Source organism: Canis lupus, unplaced genomic scaffold (genome assembly GCF_011100685.1).
Source record: "Canis lupus familiaris isolate Mischka breed German Shepherd unplaced genomic scaffold, alternate assembly UU_Cfam_GSD_1.0 chrUn_S1705H1899, whole genome shotgun sequence".
NCBI lineage: Eukaryota > Metazoa > Chordata > Mammalia > Carnivora > Canidae > Canis > Canis lupus.
The window spans coordinates 138,502-149,384 of NW_023330554.1; the positions used below are offsets into that span (position 1 = coordinate 138,502).

At 52.6% G+C, this 10,883-nt stretch overlaps 1 long non-coding RNA gene across 4 annotated transcripts in view; it reads right to left on the minus strand.

Annotated features, from left to right (window-relative positions):
- The window catches only part of LOC119878539, a 44,564-nt gene extending 35,790 nt beyond the window's left edge, over positions 1-8,774 (minus strand). For all 4 annotated transcript variants that reach the window (XR_005386980.1, XR_005386979.1, XR_005386977.1 and 1 more), the window contains exons 1-2: positions 8,567-8,774; positions 685-761 (exon numbers count right to left, since the gene is read on the minus strand). This is a non-coding gene — a long non-coding RNA (uncharacterized LOC119878539). The remainder of the gene's footprint in view (positions 1-684; positions 762-8,566) is intronic.
- Between the last annotated feature and the right edge of the window lie 2,109 nt (positions 8,775-10,883).

The window sequence follows — 10,883 nt, forward strand, 5'->3', positions numbered from 1 at the left end:
TTACTCAGCCATCAGAAACGACAAACACCCACCATTTGCTTCGATGTGGATGGAACCAGAGGGTATTATGGCTGAGTCAAAGAAAAAGAAGGCAGTCGGCGAAGGACAAACATTCTATGGTCTCGTTCTTTGGGGAGTATGAAAAAAATAGTGAAAGGGAACAGAGAGAAAGAAAAAAATGAGTGGGAGATGGCAGAAAGGAGACAGGAGACAGAACAGGAGAGACTCCTAACCCTGGGAAATGAACAAGGGGTGGAAGAAAGGGAGGAACGCGGGGGGCGGGGTTGACTGGGTGACGGGCACAGAGGGGGGCACTTGATGCGATGAACACTGGGGGAGTTACACTCGATGTTGGCAAAATGACCTCCAATAAGAAAGAAACCTATAAACAAACACACAAACCTCCCAAGACACAAAAGTCCAGGGCCAGATGGCTTCCAGGGGAATTCTATCCAGCGCTTCAAGAAGAAAGACTACCTATGCTACTAAAGCTGCTCCGAAAGATAGAAAGAGATGGAATACTTCCAAGCTCGTTCTTGGAGGCCAGCATCACCTTAACTCCAAAACCCAGACCCCAAAAGGGGACAATGCTGGACCGATGTCCCTGATTAAGGCGGACGCACACCTTCTCCACAAGATATGAGCCAACAGGATCCGACGGGACATGATTAAGAAGTTACTCACCACGACCCAGTGGGGTTAATCGCCAGGGTGCAAGGCTGCTTCAGCACTCGGAGAACACTCGATGGGCTTCATCAGATCTGCAAGAGAGAAAACAAGAACCAGATGATCCTCTCAAGAGACGCAGAGGAAGCATTTGACAAAATACGGCATCCATGGCAGATCCAAACCCTTCAGAGTACAGGGATAGAGGGAACGTCCCTCAGCATCTTCAAACCATCTACGAAAAGCCCGTGGCAAATTATCATCCACAATGTGGAAACACTGGGAGCCTTTCTTCGAACATCAGGAACGAGAGACAGGGATGTCCACCCTCACCACGTCTTCTCAACATACTACTAGACATCTCGGCCTCAGCAATCAAGCGACAGAAAAAATAAAGGCATTCACATTGGCAAAGAAGTAGTCAAACTTGCCCTCTTCACCGATGGCATGCATGGTACTGTACCCGGAAAACCCAAAGACTCCACCCCAAGATCGTAGAACTCATACAGCAAATTCGGCAGCGTGGCAGGATCCTAAATCTATGCCAAGAAATCAGTCACCTCTCTATACGCCAACGATGACTCTGAAGAAAGAGAAATTAAGGAGTCGGTTCCAGTGACAACTGCACCCAAAAGCATGAGATACCCAGGAATACACCTAACCAAAGAGGTAAAGGATCTCTACCCGAAAACCACGGAACACATCTGAAAGAAATTGAGGAGGACACTAAGAGATGGAAAACTATCCCATGCTCCTGGATTGGAAGAATTCATATATTGGGAAAATGTCAACGTGACTGACCCAGGGCAATTTACACATTGATTGCAATCCCTATCATCAAAAATACCAAAGGCTCCCTTCAGAGAGTCGCCACAAATCATCTGAAGATTAGTGTGGAATCAGACAAGACCCCGAATGCCCAGGGCAATATTAGAAAAGAAAAACCACAGCTGGCGGCATCACAACGCCGGACTTCAGGTTGTGCTACAAGGCTGTGCTCATCAAGACAGTGTGCTACTAGCAGAAAAACAGACACACGGATCAATGGGACAGAAGAGAGAAATCCAGAAGTGGACCCTCAACTCTACGGTCAGGACCATATATTCGACCAAGCAGGAGAGAGACCATCCACTGGAAAAAGACAGCCTCCTCACTAAAGGCTGCTGGAACGTTGGACAGCCACATGCAAAAGAATGAAACTGGACCATTCTCTCACACCATACACAGAGATAAAACTCAAAATGGATGAAAGATGTAAATGTGAGATGAGATTCCTCCAAACCCTAGGGGAGAACACAGGCAACGTCCTTCCCGAACTTGGCCACAGTAACTTCTTGCAAGATACACCCGTGAAGGCCAGAAAACAAAAGCAAAGATGAACTACTTGGACTTCATCGGGATGAGAAGCTTCCGCACAGCCAAAGAGACACTCACAAACCAACAGACAACCTCCGAATGGGAGAAGCTACGTGCAAATGACCCGTCAGATAAAGGGCCAGCATCCACGATCTCTAAAGAACCCATTCAACTCAACAGCAGAGAGAAACCAACCATCCAATCCGGAAATGGGCAAAGACACGAACCGAAATGGCACAGAGCAAGACGTCGACGTGGCCGACAGCCCATGAGAAAATGCGCCGCATCACTGTTATTTCCATCAGGGAAACACACGTCAAAAGCACAACGAAATCCCACCTTACACCGGTGAGAATGGGAACATTGGCCAGACAGGAAACCACAAATACTGGACAGGATGTGCAGAAGGGGAACGATTTCAAATTCAACAATTTCAGAGGTAGCCATATTCACCTGAAAGGGACCAAGGGGGAGGGGGGCATGCTGCCGGCCAGCTGGGGAGCTTAGGAGGGACCTGAGAGCGGGGAGGGGGTGGGGGGAGGAGGAACAGCCAAGGGCCTTGGGGGGCCTGGGGGGGCCCCAGCACCCAGGCCCTCAAGCCACCGCCCCAAGGCCCTGCCCTGACATCGCAAGGTGCCTGCATCCTAACCCCTCTGAGCAGCCGCGGATGGGTTCGGCGGCACCTCCCCGAGCCCCGGGAGGGGCCCCACACCCTCCCTGAGCCGCTCCTGTGAGACCTGACCTGACACGTAGGAGGCCCCGCCGCCGCCCCCCTCCGAGAACAGGTGCCACCACTCTCCCCCGCGCAGCCCTCTGCCGGCACCCTGGCGCCCAAAGGTGTCCGCCGCGGCTCGCCACGGGGGCGCCTCCATGCGGCCCCCAAGACTCACTGTCCCCCTCCGGTCCCTCCCAGGCACCCGCCGCGCCACCAGCGGGGCCAGATGCCCTCTCGCACAGCACCCCGGGGCCCGTCACGCCTCCCGGGGCACACGCACCTGCGCGCCGGGGCCGAGGCCTGAGAGCCGCTGCGCGAGCCCGGAGCGCGGGAACCGCGGAACCGCGGGGAAACCGCCGGGAACCGCGGCCTGGACTGGGGGCGGGCCGCGCACCTCCTGCCGTGCCCAGGTCGCCGCTCTGCGCACAGCTCCTCCTGCGCCACGCCCCGGCCCCTTCAGGTCACGCTCGGGTCAGGCGCCTAGGGCACAGATCCCGCCCCGCCCCCGCCACGCCCCCGCAGACCTGCCACACAGAGGCCCGCCCTCCGCGGAGCCTACAGAGGGACCCGAACCGCCTCTGCCTCCCCCCGCTAGTCTAGTCGGGGCGCCGGGGCCGAGGCCTTGCGCCCCGGCTCAGTCCCGAGGGACACTGCTCACGAGGCACGAGCCTCTCTCTGGCTCTGTGTCTCCTCCCTGTCCCTCCGTCCCGGTCTCTGTCTCTCCCCTCACTGTCTCCCTCGCTCCTCCTCCCGGTCTGGCCCTGTCTCCCTCCCAGTCTCTCTGCCTCTGCCCCCACCCCCATCTCTCTCTCTCCTCGCCCTCCCAGTCTCTGTGTCCCTCCCAGTCTTTCTTCTCTTACTGCCTATCATGGCCTGTCCCTCGCTGTCTCTCTCTCCCTGTCTCTGTGCCTACCTTCTTGTCTCTCGGACTCTCACTTGTCTCCCTCCCTGTCTCATTCTCTCCATCCTGTCTCTGTCTCGCTGTCTCCTCCCTCCCGTCCTGACTCTCCCCTCCTGTCTCTCGGTCTCCCTCCCTGCACCTTGGTCTCTCCCCTCTGTCTCATCTCTCCCTCTCTGTCTCTTGGTCTGTCTGTCCCTCCCTGTCTCTGGATCTTCCTTCCCTGTCCTGTGTCTCCCCCATCTCGATCTCTCACCCCGTCGTCTCAGTCACTCCTCCCTGTCTCCATCTCTCTCTCCCTCCCTGTCTCTCGGTCTCCCCCTCGCTTTCTCTCCGTCTCCCTGCCCACCTCTATCTATCTCTCCCTCCCTGTCTCTGTCCATCCCTCCACTTCTGTCTCTCCTTCCCTGCCTCGGTCTCTCCATCCTGTCTCTCGCCACCCGTCTCCATCTGTCCCTCCCTGTCTGTGTGTCTCCATCCCTGTCTCTCTCTCATCCTGTCTCTCGGCCTCTCCCTCACTGTATCTCGGTCTCCCTCCATGGCTCTGGCTCTCACTCCCTGTCTCTCTGTCTCCCCCCGCCTGTCTCTCGGTCTCTCCCTCCCTGTCTCTGGGTCTGTCCCTCCCTGTCTCTCGGTCTCCCTCCCTCTCTGTCTCTCCCACGGTGTCTAGATCTCACCCTCCTTCTCTCTGTGTCTCGGTCTCTCCCTCCCAGGCTCTCGGTGTCTCCCTACCTGTTTCCCTGCCTCTCCCTGCCTGTCTTTCTGTATCTCCCTCGCTGTCTCTGTCTCTCCATCCCTGTCTCTCTGACTCTCCTTCCCTGTGTCTGTGTCTGTCTCTCCCCGCTGCCCCATCTCAGTCTGTCCCCGCCCTGCCCCCCACCCCGTCTCCTCTCCCGCCCTCTCTGACTCTCGCTCCCTGTCTCGCCGACTCTCCCTTCCTGTGTCTCTGTCTATCTTTGCGTCTCTGTGTGTCTCCCTTCGTGTCTCCCAGTCTCTCACTCCGTCTCGTTCTCTCCATCCTGTCTCTGTGTTCCCCTCTCTGTGTCTCAGTCTCCCTCCCTTTCTCTCTGACTCTTCCTCCCTGTCTCTCAGTGTATCCCTCCCGGGCTCTCGGTGTCTCTCGGTCTCTGTCTCTCCCTCCCTGTCTCTCTGACTCCTTCCATGTCTGGCTCTCTCCTCCCTTCCTCATTCTTCCTCCTTGTCTCGGTCTCTCCCTCACCATCTCTCTGTCTCTCCCTCCCCATCCCTATCTCTCCCTCCCTGTCTTTGTCCCCCTCCCTGTGTCTGTCCATCCCTCCAGTTCTGTCTCTCCTTCCCTCTCCACGTTAATGAAACAAAGGATGAGAACCGTAGGATTCTCTCAATAGATGCAGCAGAAAAAGCATTTGACCAAATAGACCATCCTTTCATGATGGAAACTTTCTGCTGGGTACGCATACTGGGAAAAAAACCTCAATTATCATAAAACCCAGGTACAAACACCCAGAGACGTAACGTGCTCTTCATTGGGAAAAACCTGGAGCTTTTCCCTTAAGGTCAGGAACACGACAGGGTGTCCACCCTCAGCACTCTCGTTCGGCAGAATAGTAGTGGTCCTCGCTTTCCCAGCGACATTCCGAAACAGAAAAAAAGGCATCCGGATCGGCAAAGAAGTCAAACTCTCACTCTTCACAGAGGACATGACACTCTATGTGGGAAACCTCACACAATCACTAGACTAGATCGTACGTAAGGGATCTATCCAACAAGACGACCTAACTAACGATCGTGGGTATCTATGCCCTGAATGTGGGAGTTGCCACGGATATCAATCAATCGCTAAGCAAAGTTAAGACATACTTAGATAATAATACCCTTTTACTTGGAGACTCGAATACGGCGCTTTCTGCAATTGACAGGTCTTCCAGGCACAGCATCTCCAAAGAAACAAGAGCACTAAAGGATACAGTGGACCAGGTGGATCTCACAGATATTTACAGAACTTTACATCCAAATGCAACTGAATTCACATTCTTCTCAATTGCACGTGGAACTTTGTCCAGAAGAGACCACATACTGGGTCACAAATCAGGTCATAATCGATACCAAAACTTTGGGATCGTCCCCTGCATATTTTCAGCCCATAATGCTCTGAAACTAGAGCTCAACCACAAGAAGTTTGCAAGGATTTCAAACACGTGCAGGTTAAGGACCATCCTGCTAAAAGGTGAAAGGGTCAACCAGGACATTAGAGAAGAATTAAGAAAATTCACGGAAACCAATGAGAACGAAGATACGACCAACCGTTCAGAATCTCTGGGATACAGCAAAAGCGGTCCCAAATAGGGGAAAGACATCGCAATACAAGCATCGATCAAAACACTGCAAAGAACTCAAACACGAAACTAACCTGGCACCTAAAGGAGCTGGAGAAGGACCAGCAAATGAAACCTTCACCCAGCAGAAGACGACGGTTAATAAAATTCGAGCAGAACTCAATGAAATAGAGAGCAGAAGAACTGAGGAAACACATCCACAAAACCAGGTGGTGGACCTCTGAAAGAACCAAGAAGAGAGAGAAAAACCATGAAGCCAGCCTTATTAAAGAAGAGAGAAAAGACTCCAATTAACAAAAACACGAATGAGAAAGGAGAGATCACCACCACCACGTAGGAAATACAAGCGATCTGAAAAACTCATCCTGAGCAGCTATACGCCAATAAATTGGGCAATCGAGAGAGAAACGAACGCATTTCCGGAAAACCACAAACTACCAAAAACGGAACAGGAAGACACAGAAAACCCCAACAGGTCAATATCCAGGGAGGAAATTAAAGCAGTCATCATCAAAGACCTCCCAGGACACAAAAGTCTAGGGCCGGGTGGCTTCCTGAAACACTGTGGAACACGTCGGAAAGAAACTGAGGAAGACACAAAGAGATGGAAAAGGGTTCCACGCTCCTGGGTTGGAAGAATTGATATTGGGGAAAATGTCAACGTGACCCAGGGCAATATACACAACTAATGCAATCCCTGTCAGAAATAGCACGGACTCTCTTCAGAGAGCTGGAGCAAGTCCTCTGAAGGCTGGTGTGGAATGCGAAAAGACCCCGAACGGCCACGGGAAGAGTCGCCAAGAAAACCACTGCGGGGGCAGCACAATGCCGGATTTCACGTTGTGCCACGAAGCTGTGACGGGCAAGACAGTGGGATACTGGCACAAAAACAGACACGCCGATCAATGGAACAGAAGAGAGCATCCAGAGGTGGACCCTCAACTCTATGGGCAACTAATATTCAGCCAGGCAGGAAAGACCATGCACGGGGAAAAAGAAAAGACAGTCTCTTCAATAAATGCTGCTGGGAACACTGGACAGCCACACGCAGAAGAATGAAACTGGACCATTCCTCTCACACCATACACAAGGATAAACTCAAAATGGATGAAGGATCTCAATTTTGCAAGACAAGAGTCCATCAAAATCCTAGGGCAGGACAAAGGCAACAACACCCTTCTTGAACTGGGCCACAGCAACTTCGTAGAAATGACATCAGCCACGAAGGCCAGAGAAACAAGAGCGAAGAAAAGGATTGCTGGGACTTCACCAAGATGAGCAGGTTCCACACAGCAAAAGAAACACCCGACAAAACTCAAAGCCAACCCACAGAGTGGGAGAAGACATGTGCAAATGACCCTGTCAGGTAAAGGGCCAGTATCCAAGATCTCTGAAGAACTTCGGCAACTCCACAGCAAAGAGACCAACGATCCAATCCGGAAGACGGGCAAGAGACATGAATGGAAATGTCACAGAGGAAGACTAGGCATGGCCGACAAGCACGTGAGACAATGCTCCGCATCACTGGCCGTCAGGGAGATATGGGTCAAAAGCACCACGAGATCCCACCTGACACACCAGCGACTGCGGTGAACGTTAACAAGATAGGAAACAGCGAAGGTCGGCGAGGATGTGGCGAAAAGGGAACCCTCTTGCACTGCTGGTGGGAATGTGACCTGATGCAGCCACGCCTGGAAAACCGTGTGCAGGTGCCTCAGAGAGGTAACAACGGATCTGCCCTGCGATCCAGCATGGGGGTGCACTGTGGAGATGTACCCCAAAGATACAGATGCGGGGAAACACCGGGACACGTGCACCCTGAGGTTTCGAGTTGCAATGCCCACGATAGCCACACTGCGGAAGGAGCCTCGGTGCCCATCGAAAGATGAATGGATAAGGAGGGCGAGTGGTCTCTGTACACGATGGAAGATTACTCAGCCATCAGAAACGACAAACACCCACCATTTGCTTCGATGTGGATGGAACCAGAGGGTATTATGGCTGAGTCAAAGAAAAAGAAGGCAGTCGGCGAAGGACAAACATTCTATGGTCTCGTTCTTTTGGGGAGTATGAAAAAAATAGTGAAAGGGAACAGAGGAGAGAAGAAGAAAAAAATGAGTGGGAGATGGCAGAAAAGGAGACAGAACAGGAGAGACTCCTAACCCTGGGAAATGAACAAGGGGTGGAAGAAAGGGAGGAACGCGGGGGGCGGGGTTGACTGGGTGACGGGCACAGAGGGGGGCACTTGATGCGATGAACACTGGGGGAGTTACACTCGATGTTGGCAAAATGACCTCCAATAAGAAAGAAACCTATAAACAAACACACAAACCTCCCAAGACACAAAAGTCCAGGGCCAGATGGCTTCCCAGGGGAATTCTATCCAGCGCTTCAAGAAGAAAGACTACCTATGCTACTAAAGCTGCTCCGAAAGATAGAAAGAGATGGAATACTTCCAAGCTCGTTCTTGGAGGCCAGCATCACCTTAACTCCAAAACCCAAGACCCCAAAAGGGGACAATGCTGGACCGATGTCCCTGATTAAGGCGGACGCACACCTTCTCCACAAGATATGAGCCAACAGGATCCGACGGGACATGATTAAGAAGTTACTCACCACGACCCAGTGGGGTTAATCGCCAGGGTGCAAGGCTGCTTCAGCACTCGGAGAACACTCGATGGGCTTCATCAGATCTGCAAGAGAGAAAACAAGAACCAGATGATCCTCTCAAGAGACGCAGAGGAAGCATTTGACAAAATACGGCATCCATGGCAGATCCAAACCCTTCAGAGTACAGGGATAGAGGGAACGTCCCTCAGCATCTTCAAATCCATCTACGAAAAGCCCGTGGCCATTATCATCCACAATGTGGAAACACTGGGAGCCTTTCTTCGAACATCAGGAACGAGAGACAGGGATGTCCACCCTCACCACGTCTTCTCAACATACTACTAGACATCTCGGCCTCAGCAATCAAGCGACAGAAAAAATAAAAGGCATTCACATTGGCAAAGAAGTAGTCAAACTTGCCCTCTTCACCGATGGCATGCATGGTACTGTACCCGGAAAACCCAAAAGACTCCACCCCAAGATCGTAGAACTCATACAGCAAATTCGGCAGCGTGGCAGGATCCTAAATCTATGCCAAGAAATCAGTCACCTCTCTATACGCCAACGATGACTCTGAAGAAGAGAAATTAAGGAGTCGGTTCCAGTGACAACTGCACCCAAAAGCATGAGATACCCAGGAATACACCTAACCAAAGAGGTATAGGATCTCTACCCGAAAAACCACGGAACACATCTGAAAGAAATTGAGGAGGACACTAAGAGATGGAAAACTATCCCCTGCTCCTGGATTGGAAGAATTCATATATTGGGAAAATGTCAACGTGACTGACCCAGGGCAATTTACACATTGATTGCAATCCCTATCATCAAAAATACCAAAGGCTCCCTTCAGAGAGTCGCCACCATCTGAAGATTAGTGTGGAATCAGACAAGACCCCGAATGCCCAGGGCAATATTAGAAAAGAAAACCACAGCTGGCGGCATCACAACGCCGGACTTCAGGTTGTGCTACAAGGCTGTGCTCATCAAGACAGTGTGCTACTAGCAGAAAAACAGACACACGGATCAATGGGACAGAAGAGAGAAATCCAGAAGTGGACCCTCAACTCTACGGTCAGGACCATATATTCGACCAAGCAGGAGAGACCATCCACTGGAAAAAAGACAGCCTCCTCACTAAAGGCTGCTGGGAACGTTGGACAGCCACATGCAAAAGAATGAAACTGGACCATTCTCTCACACCATACACAGAGATAAAACTCAAAATGGATGAAAGATGTAAATGTGAGATGAGATTCCCTCAAAACCCTAGGGGAGAACACAGGCAACGTCCTTCCCGAACTTGGCCACAGTAACTTCTTGCAAGATACACCCGTGAAGGCCAGAAAACAAAAGCAAAGATGAACTATTGGGACTTCATCGGGATGAGAAGCTTCCGCACAGCCAAAGAGACACTCAACAAAACCAACAGACAACCTCCAGAATCTCGGTCTCCCTCCATGTATCCCTGTATCTCGGTCTCCCTCCATGGCTCTGGTCTCACTGACCCTCACTGTATCTCGGTCTCCCTCCATGGCTCTGGCTCTCACTCCCTGTCTCTCTGTCTCCCCCTGCCTGTCTCTCGGTCTGTCCCTCCCGGTCTCTCGGTCCTCCCTCCCTGTCTGGGTCTGTCCCTCCCTGTCTCTCGGTCTCCCTCCCTCTCTGTCTCTCCCACGGTGTCTAGATCTCACCCTCCTTCTCTCTGTGTCTCGGTCTCTCCCTCCCAGGCTCTCGGTGTCTCCCTACCTGTTTCCCTGCCTCTCCCTGCCTGTCTTTCTGTATCTCCCTCGCTGTCTCTGTCTCTCCATCCCTGTCTCTCTGACTCTCCTTCCCTGTGTCTGTGTCTGTCTCTCCCCGCTGCCCCATCTCAGTCTGTCCCCGCCCTGCCCCCCACCCCGTCTCCTCTCCCGCCCTCTCTCTGACTCTCGCTCCCTGTCTCGCCGACTCTCCCTTCCTGTGTCTCTGTCTCTCTTTGCGTCTCTGTCTCTCTGCCAGTCTCTGTGTGTCTCCCTTCGTGTCTCCCAGTCTCTCACTCCGTCTCGTTCTCTCCATCCTGTCTCTGTGTTCCCCTCTCTGTGTCTCAGTCTCCCTCCCTTTCTCTCTGACTCTTCCTCCCTGTCTCTCAGTGTATCCCTCCCGGGCTCTCGGTGTCTCTCTGTCTCTGTCTCTCCCTCCCTGTCTCTCTGACTCTCCTTCCATGTCTGGCTCTCTCCCTCCCTTCCTCATTCTTCCTCCTTGTCTCGGTCTCTCCCTCACCATCTCTTGTCTCTCCCTCCCCATCCCTATCTCTCCCTCCCTGTCTGTGTCCCCCTCCCTGTGTCTG